Below are 9,784 nucleotides of genomic sequence, written 5' to 3'. Positions count from 1 at the left end.
ATGTCAATAGGGGCAACAAGAGAAAGATCTTTTAAAGGACAAAATCTGTCTGCACACACTTGCATGTAGAACAAATACTAAAGCAGCTGAAAGTTAGTGATTTAGGGATGGACTCATTTCCTGTGTTTGCCTTGTTTGGCAGTCTCATAAACCCATCGGTTTAACTTGTTGACATTTAAACTGAGCAAGTGTCTGGGTATAGGCTGCTGTATGGCAGGTCTACACAAGAAACAGCATTACTTTACCTAGAACAAAACAGAGGCTGCACTCCTCCCCTCCCTACCCCCGCTGACGCTGCAGCCTGGAGGATCTGTCATCACGTGATGTATTTGAGCATGATGGAACAGTGATACCCTTCCGAAAACCCATGTGTCCAGAGCAGCGTGCATGTATTTAGCATGTTACCTTGCGTAACGTCAAGCACAGCACTAGTCATTTACAGCATGCATTGCGTTTTGCCTGCAATAGCAAGTTTCTGTTTTTGTTGTCACAAAATTTTGTACCACCACAGAAAGTTTTGCATTCTCCATTGCTGTAGAAAAGTCAGTATTGAGACCAAATCAGAAAGAGAACTAGTTTATAATGGGCTTGATCCAGGGCCAATAAATTTCAGTGAAATGCTTTATTTACGTTCAACAGATTTTGATGGAATTCCATTAGTCCACTAGAAAAAAAGTTTTTTTTTTTTTTTTTTTTTAATGTTGCTTTGTTGTAGCTAGCATCCGCATTTAAGGAGGGTTGTTTTCTCTCTCTCCCTCCCTCTCTCTCTCTCCCTCTCATTCCCTCTATATCCAGACATATCTAGAGTTTCACTATAAAAGCATAACTTGCACTGTTGAATTATTCCTTGGCTTCTTCCGTTTGTATGGTAGATAACAGGTAGCAATGACAAAGTATTGAGCTCCATATCTATCAATATCTTCCTTAGGTAACTGAATAGTAAGAAATACAGAATATCCAGCTTAAACTGTTAAGAATGTTAAAACATTCTTTTTCTTCTGTGCTCATTTTCACTCTCTCTCAAACAGCCACCCTGAACTATACAAATGCACCATTCACTGTATATGCACTAATCTCCGAACTTTCTGGGCCATTTTTTTGAAGATAACTTTTTCCAGAAGTAGAATTTTCTCATTTTCTTGAATTTCTTGCATCAAAGTAAACTTTACTGTTCTAACTGCAAATTCAAGTTTTGCAATGAAACAGAGTGAAAAGAAATGGAAGACAAATATAAAGTTTGGCAGAAAATTGAATAAATCCCAGAAAACCTAAAAGCTGTTTTCCTTTTTTTTTTTTCTTTTTTTTTTTTTTCTCTCCCAAAGATCTCTTTTTTCCTCTTTGGAGTGACACATATCATTCTGATGCCCTTGATCGAAGAGTGAGATGTGCCACATATTGTGTAAAGCCTAGATAAAACTAAATGCCAGTTTAATGGTGTACTACATTCCTTCATAAGTAGGTAATGGGAACCAGAGATATTTTGCCCTTAACAGAGACACATGCTGCCTTTGTAATCTGATAAGTGTACTCTGAATGGACATTATGGTACCTCAGTTCCTCTGCTAAGCAGTACAGAGTAGAGCAAAACTACGGAAAATGCAGTGATGATTACTGTTAAATAGAGTCATCACCTCACCTTTAGATGATGGTGAACCACGTGAGATAATTGTCAGGGTGTGTGGGGAAAAAAAATCTGAAAGCCATTCTGAAATACTGTGCCACAACTGATTACTAAAATCTCTCCTTGGTGGAACAAACAAAATCCTTGAACACCAGCCACTCTGCAAGAAAACAAAAAATAGTTAAGATGTCTTGACCAACCTAGTCCAGGGTGATGTGAAACATCTGTATGAGGCATGCTGGGAAACAAGAAACCTGACTGTAGTTGTCGTTTAAAGGCAGAAGGCAAAGAGATGTCTTGATGAAAGCCAAGTTTTTTGTTTGTTCGTTTGCTTGCTTGTTTTTTTTATGCTTCCTCATTTCTTTCCTCTCTCCATAAGGAGCTAATATCACATAAGTAGCTTCAACCGCCAAGCAGCTGTTTTTGACCTTATGTGAAGGAGAACATAGGGGTTATAATGAGTAGAAAAAGGAAAATGATGGTCTTCAAAACATACAGCAAATAGCAAAATACAGACTCTTCCATTGGTCTCAAGGATGCAGCATAGACAAACAGCTGATTACAGCAGGACACTGCACCCTAAGGAAAATCAATGGTAAGAATAATGTCAATCGCTTCTGTTCTCTGGAGGTCAACAGAGCTATGTTAGCTCTGCAGCAGCAAGGGGCTAGCTCTAAAACTTTAGTAACATATTTCAAGGTCGTTAAAAGCTTGATTTCCCATAACCTCCAGTGGTCTAGTTGTCACGAAGCTGTCCAATTTGACCTTTTCCCATGACAACAATTCATTTGTACAGATTGTTTACAAGACAGGACGTTACTTTATTTCAGACAGGAACATGGAGAGTGCAAGCAGTGTCTTTCCTCAGAAGAGAGCGTTCACTTTCAAAATGCAAGAAAGCAGGGAAGACATGAGAGAAGGTGTTTCTTTAACAACAGCTGCAGGTGGTGTTGTGAAGAGTGAAGTAAGACAATTGACTTTTCAGGAATATCAAATGTCACATGAAGAACATATATTCCTATTATTTTTGTCTCCATACTAACTACTGTAGCATGATCAGTGGCCTTGGCTTGTTATCCATATCGGAGAATGGCAGAGTGACATTTAAGGGCAAAGATCTTACCCCAGTACGACATAGATTTAAGTGAGGGGACTTGTCTTCAGAAGTTGAATACCAGCTCCATAGCTTATCTTAAGTGTCTGCACTCACATTGCTAGTTAGTTAAAAGAGCATGAGGCCAAAAAAAGCAGAAAATCTCAGTTTCTCCTTCTCACTAGTTCCCCTTGTTTAGGGAGAAATCATTTCAGTATGCCAGGCAAATGAATTCTGTTTGAACAAATTTTTGGCTGACATAAGCAAAATTGGACACAATTGTACTGACTATCAAAATTTATTCCTATTGTTCCCTAAAATTTCAATAACTTTTTAAAATTTCAAATATTTCCAGAGCCAATGTACAAACAATTACAAAGTTTAATTCAGCATGTAGCCTCCCAGCTTAAAAAAAAATAAAATAAAAAGTAAAAAAATTAAGACTACCCTTTATACTTGCCTGTAATAGCCAATAGACTATTTAAGAAGAAAATTCAGGTTGGACTTTCTTGAAATTTTTGAACAGACTTCACATTATACCATATACACTTTCAAAATTTGAAGCTGTCCTGTCCAGCCCTGAAAATCTCATTTATTAGAGCAGCAGATTAGGATGAGTATTTCCACAGCATAACTCCACTTCTTCTCCAAGCTGGAGCTGGAGCTTTGTCCAAGCAAATACCAAACTGACCAAATTTAGATCAAATGAGTGACATAGCCACTTATTGTCCTTATGTGACAAGCAGTATATGCAGTCCAAAGAATCTCCAGCAGTTTTTATTTCTATTGTTAAGTAGAGTGATCACTTCAGGTATCTAGGATACTATTTCCTAATTATAAATTATTAGAAAGGTCATATGCCAAATTAAAAGGTGGTGAGTGATAGCACACTGAGGTAATATTTCATATTCACATATACATGAGCTAAACTTGTCTTGCCTGTGCATAAACCAGCAACCAGTGTGAAAGGACTCAGTCAGGGAATACTTAGATCTAAGATTTCAAACTCAGATAAAGATTTCAGATATCCCAAATGAATTAAAGGGTCAGAGAGCAGAGAGGCCTCTGCAATTTGTCTTCATGGCTTCATTATCCTGCAGAGTACAGCTGTTCACAGTCCAGTTCAGTAAATCAGAAAAGCAGAACTTTTAGAAAGGTCAGGCATTTGAAAAATTATTTTAGAATTATTCCCAAGATTTTCCCTCCCTTAAGATTTAGAAGTCCTCCTGGATATTTTGTGGGCCAGTGGGGAAAAATAACCTGAAATGTTTAAGGATTTTTTCCTCTGTTCGTGGACTGTGGGAAGATCTGAAGACAACAGAATTGCACTGGCATAAGTGCATGAAAATGTTTTCCCATGGTCTTCTGGGTGTACAAGGACCATGCGGCTTGAGCAGAGTACCCTGTAAACATACACATTACTGCGTCACATGGATGTTTTTTAGCAGTTTACAGTTCCAGCAGTGACTCATATGTTTTAACTTGCATCCACTTTCAGGCATAAAACTTATCAATCAGTAGTCTAATCACAACATAAGTAGTGGTTACGTTAATTTATTCTATCCTTACAAAGCACTCCCAGGCTGAGCATTTTTAAATACTTTAATCTTACAAAAGCTTTGCTGCAGATTGCCTGTGGCTTGCTTGAGCTGTTTTTGTGTGTGTTTATGTTTTTGTTTGTTTCTTTTTTTTTTAATTTGGTAGTGTTGTTTTTGTTTGGTGGCAAAAAATTAAATGCAGCATCAGTTCAGAAGAAGAGAAGAAAAACACTCACTACACTGTTCTACAGTTCAGAGAATGTCAGCAGGGTCCTAGGATATTGCCTTTTTTTTTTTTTTTTTTTAGTGACTCTATGATGTTGTTAATTTAAACAAGATATTGCCAAATTTGTTGAAGACCTCTCAAACCTAGGACTGTTCAGAATTTTTCCTCTGCTTTGTTCCTTCTTCTTTTCGTTTCATCCAACAGAGTGAAAGAATGTTGCTTTTTCTGGAAAAACAGCTTTTCTGAATTTTTCTTACACTCCAACAGGAAAGCCAAAACATGTTTTCTTTCAGATTTTGTTAAAATAAATAAATGTATTTCTCTTTTTAACTCTGAATCCACATAATAGATACTTGAACTGCTTTAGTGCATTGTGTGAATAATACTCCAGAGTTTCAGCAACTGCAAATGGTTATTTAAGTTTGGGACATTTGCATCTTAATACACAGATTGAATTATAATGAATGTGAAGCTTTCATTGGAAAACTGAAAATGTTAACATAATCACAGGGAAAAACATAGATTCAAGACATTTGTTTTTTACTTTACCCTTGCACCAGAACATAATCATACAACTCTTGTTAGCTTGTATAGAAATTGAAATTAGTGGGAAAATCTTGCTGGAGGCATACGTTTTACAAAGTACTTTTCAGATTATCATATTTCTAAGAGCTTTCTGAATCAGGTCCTTACTGCAGAAGTATGTCTTGCACTGGTCTACATCAAGAAAACTGGGAATTTGTTCTAGGACAAGGGGTTTTGCTCATTTGCAAGACATTGCATAATTTTATAGCCCCGTAGACAGTAATGCTACAGGGAGATGAGAATTTTTCAGGTAAACTTGGTACAATTAATTCATGAGTAGGTAACTTGCAAAGATTCCACACTAGAAACAATAGCAACTGGTTTTCCCTTTATATTTCACTTACAAATTGAATTGCAGTTTCCTTTCAGGAACTCAACATCACATCTTTACCAAGTCATTTTAAGCTAGCATATTTTTACTTTTTGGATATGATCTGTATAGACTACACTACTCCTCTTCCCAATGCAAGAAGTTTCTTTGTAAAAAACACATTCTTATGATATTGTGTACATGCACTTGTCTGGTATAGGCAATTTTCACGTTGTTAATCCATTTGCTTTATGCATGTACTATCTGCAACAGTTCAATGAAATAATGTTTTCAGAAAAAAAGAAAGGCTATAGCCGGAATACAAAGCAGAAGTTAAATGCATCCAATTAAAAGCCTGACTCATGCCTTAATCCTCAAACTGTCTTCTGCTGTAACCAAAATGTCTTTAGCACTCATCTGAACATAAATTCGCAATACTAGATCCATCCGTATCCTCCATCCTGCAGGAAGACAGCAGATCAGGTTTAGCCACAGTTTTCTCTTTCAAAAACAGGATAGTAGTGAGGTCTGGGCAACACCTTGCAGACATTGAATTACTTTGCCTGAGCAGCGTAAACATTTTTCTCTCTCAAAAGCATGCACCAGATATTATAGAAAGCCTTCTATGAGGGAAGAGGCACTAAGAAAATGGTTTGCCAGCTAGGTCTATTGCCTAAAACAAGTTCAGCTACTGTAAAAGACTGGTGTGAAACTAGGAGGTATGCTGTGTATGAGGGGCTTCCTTTTGGCTAAGTATCATGCCACACAGACAGCTGGGTGGAAAGGAGCAGGAGCAAGTTTGCTTGTACACATCAAGGTCTATTTGGAGTTATAATATATCTCTCTTCTCCTCAAGTAAATTTGGTAGATGTTGTAAAAGCCTGTGCCATGAAAATAGTTTTACTCCCTTCATAAGCCCTTAGACTAAATAGGTGAAATTATACGTTTTCTCATACTGAATAGAGTGTATTGAAAAGTTGTAAGAATTGACAGATTAATACTTACCTGAGTTGTACTTAAATTAAATCTGGGACTGAACTACAGAACTTAAACTGAGCTTGAAGAAAACCAGAGTATTTTCCCTGAAGTCTAGATATCTGTAATGCCCATCATTTAAAGCTTGTAAAAGAACCAGTCCCCTACCATAAAATGAGATTTTCTAAAACTTTACCTTTCTGTATAGGTTCTGGGATAAATTGTAAAATTTTTGAAGAGGGAGAGGTATCTTGCTTTTTGGTCAGTACATGAATTCACAGCTGGAAATTCAGGCAGGGATTTTGATTGCAATAAGTAACATGGTGCTGGGCATAAGGGGTGAGGGGTGGGTGGGTAGAGGGTTGCTGGGGGGGAGGTAGGACTGGGGAGCAGCAAATTTTTTCCCTTGTGGCTGCCAATGACAGCACAGTACTCTGTGCTATTTAGCTGCCAGATCAAGTGGAAGGGACAAGGGATGATGATTGGTCATTACTCTTTCCACCTCCAGGCAGCCCCTGAAATTCCTGCTTAACTGACCTGGCATGCCACAGCCAAGACAAAAATATGCTTTTACGGAGTGTAAATAAGCACAGAAATAGAGAAATACAGTGTTCCTTTCGTCAGCAACTGAATCACAAATAAACTTAAACAATAGCCTCTTTGAAATTTGGCTAATGCCTGAAGAGAAAAAGAGGAATGCAAGACCAGAAAATCCACCCACAGTCTCAACAGACAGATAATTAAAATCATACTTGTTTACCATTCTAAATTGGTTAACCTTTTTGTGTTTCTTACCCCTACGGACTCCCATGTATTTTATTGTAACAACTGCTTGTTACAAAGCTGAGATCTTAATTTAGATGGATTGTTTACTTTCTTTGAAATCAATAGGAAAGCTTTCATTGCATTCAGTGAGAGCAGGATTTACCCCTAAATCTGAGCTAGTTTTTTTTTTTTGACAATGGACTTTATATGAATGAACAAGTATTTATGGACAAACACCCACCCACATTCTATTGTTTTTGTTGTTGTTGTTGTTTGTTTGTTTGCTTTCCAACCCTAACACATTTTTTAAAAAGTCCCCTAAGCTAATAATACTTCAGGAACTCAGATTAATATTTCAGGAACATTGCATTTTGTGGTGCCCATTGTAAACATCACTAAGGTGATGAGAAAGTATTTAATTTCTCACAAGAATCCGAAACACTTAAAGATATTCTAAACTTCCTCACAATGTTTCTTCTCCTTACTTAACAAGTTCACACAAATTGCAATTAAGTCTTAAAAAGACTAAAAATTTAGCTTCTCAAATATGCTTATAAACAAAATACAGCATGTAATTACTGTGTGATCTATAGCTACTTCCAAAAATAAGAAAAGAAACTTCTGCTCATTGTCCATTCTGGAGCCTTTGGGGTAGAAGGGGAGGCAATCACCAGAAAAGTGATAGAGTTAAAATTGTGTATGGAATAGATATATTCCCATATAATATATGGGAATGATAATATATTAATAATAATATGGTATAAATTAAGACCTTTGATCCAAAAGTTATTTTCCTAGAGAGTAACCATTCCTCAGCTTCACCCTGGTACAAACAGCTCCAGAAAATCTTAAAAATAAAATGCTTCCATCTATTAAATAGCAGATCAGCAGTCCATTATAACTCTGCCTCTGCTGACCCAAGTTTCAGGGACTTGGAGTTAGAATCCATGTATATAGGTATAAACCTGAAAGCAGCATCTGTTGACAGCGAGTGCAGAACATCTCTGTTGTTCTGAGACAATGCCTCTGAGAAACATCTCTACCAGGGCACAGCATTCCAGATGCACAAGAAAAGCATGACAAGATGCAAGTTGGACAGTTAGATTCATAGAATCATAAAATATCCTGAGTTGGAGAGGACCCACAAGGATCTTCAACTCCTGACTCTGCACAGGACTACCAAAAAATTAAACCATATGTCTGAGGGCGTTGGCCAAATGTGTCTTGGTATACTTGTCCTTGGGGATGCTGACTGCTTGTGGGGACACTGGGACCACTGGTGCCTCTACAGGCCAGTCCCTGGGGATGCCAGGACCTTTGGTGTCCCCACACCCTTGTCCCTGGGGACATTGGGACCCCCACAGCCCCAAGACTTCAGTCTCTGGCAAACAAGGGGCTCCCCATCTTGGGGCAGACATATTGTTCCCTGTCTGGGGAGGCATACTGTCACCACCTTGGGGATTCCAGGACCCCCACTGTCCCCATCCCAGGGTTCCTACAGGATGAGGGACCCTAGTCACCACAACAACCATCCCCAGAGAAATAGGAATCCTATTCTTCTGAGCCTTTGGTCTAATTGAAGTGTTATAAAATAGCAAAGCAAAAACATACTAGCAAACAGATAAAATTCTTACATTTTTTTTGGTTGAAAGCTGCATTTTTTATATTTTTTTAAAATTTGTTACCTTAAAATTCTTTTCTGTACTGTTTGGAATAGATATTTTTATTCCTGTTTCTATATTTTACTATTACCATCAAAAATTTTTTCCTTCCCTAGCTGGAATTCATTTACCAAATTCATGAATTGGACACTTCTCACAGAAATTGTTTTCATAAAATAGTTTTTTTCTTGTCTTCTCTAAAAGAAAAATAAAAGATGAGAAATATGTAATTTCAAGTTTTGAAGGGGTAATTATAAAGAGTATTTTACTTTATTAATACACGTTTTAATAATGAAGCTTTTAAGTCTATGAATAGTATAGTTATAGCAACAGAAGTCTTCTCCCAGTGAAGTAAATGAGAAAATTATACCATGTTTGATGGGTTTTGGTTAAAGCTGAACAACCTCACAGCTTGTTTCTGGAAAAACAAGGTATTTCATGGAACGAAACCAATGATCTTTTGCACTGTCACAACTGCATGACAAAAAAACGTATTTAACATGTCTATTTTATTTGAATGATAATTTAGAATACATAGAACATACATATTCTTTGAAAAATTATCTCATAAGTGCTCACATCCTGACAGCATGTCAATTTCCAGTGGAATCAAAGCATGTCATTCTGTTTATTTAACAGAAATTTATTTTGTACACTGCAATGATGTGTACTTTACAGGTGTCTATGAGTATCCTTTCTATCTCAGGTATTCTATAACAAGAAGCTGAAAGGAACCCTCTTTATATCACAACCACCTTTTTCCTATCTGACATCGCAGACAGCAGCATATTACAATGCACAGTGCCATGTTATAATGCCATGTTAAGAGAAAAACTCTCCAAATAAAAGGAGGTGATGCACCATCACTTCACTCCAACCATTTTATAATTGCCGCCTCTTGTTCTCCTACCAGTGCATTGCTTTTGATGTATGTGCTGTTGCTGTCACGGTGATCTTGCAGCTACAGCCTGTTCCCACTGGAACTGCAGCCCCTGTAGGCTGTATCACAT

The sequence above is a fragment of the Anser cygnoides genome, chromosome Z (assembly GCF_040182565.1).
Source record: "Anser cygnoides isolate HZ-2024a breed goose chromosome Z, Taihu_goose_T2T_genome, whole genome shotgun sequence".
Lineage (NCBI taxonomy): Eukaryota > Metazoa > Chordata > Aves > Anseriformes > Anatidae > Anser > Anser cygnoides.
Note: the sequence above shows the minus strand (reverse complement) of the source record.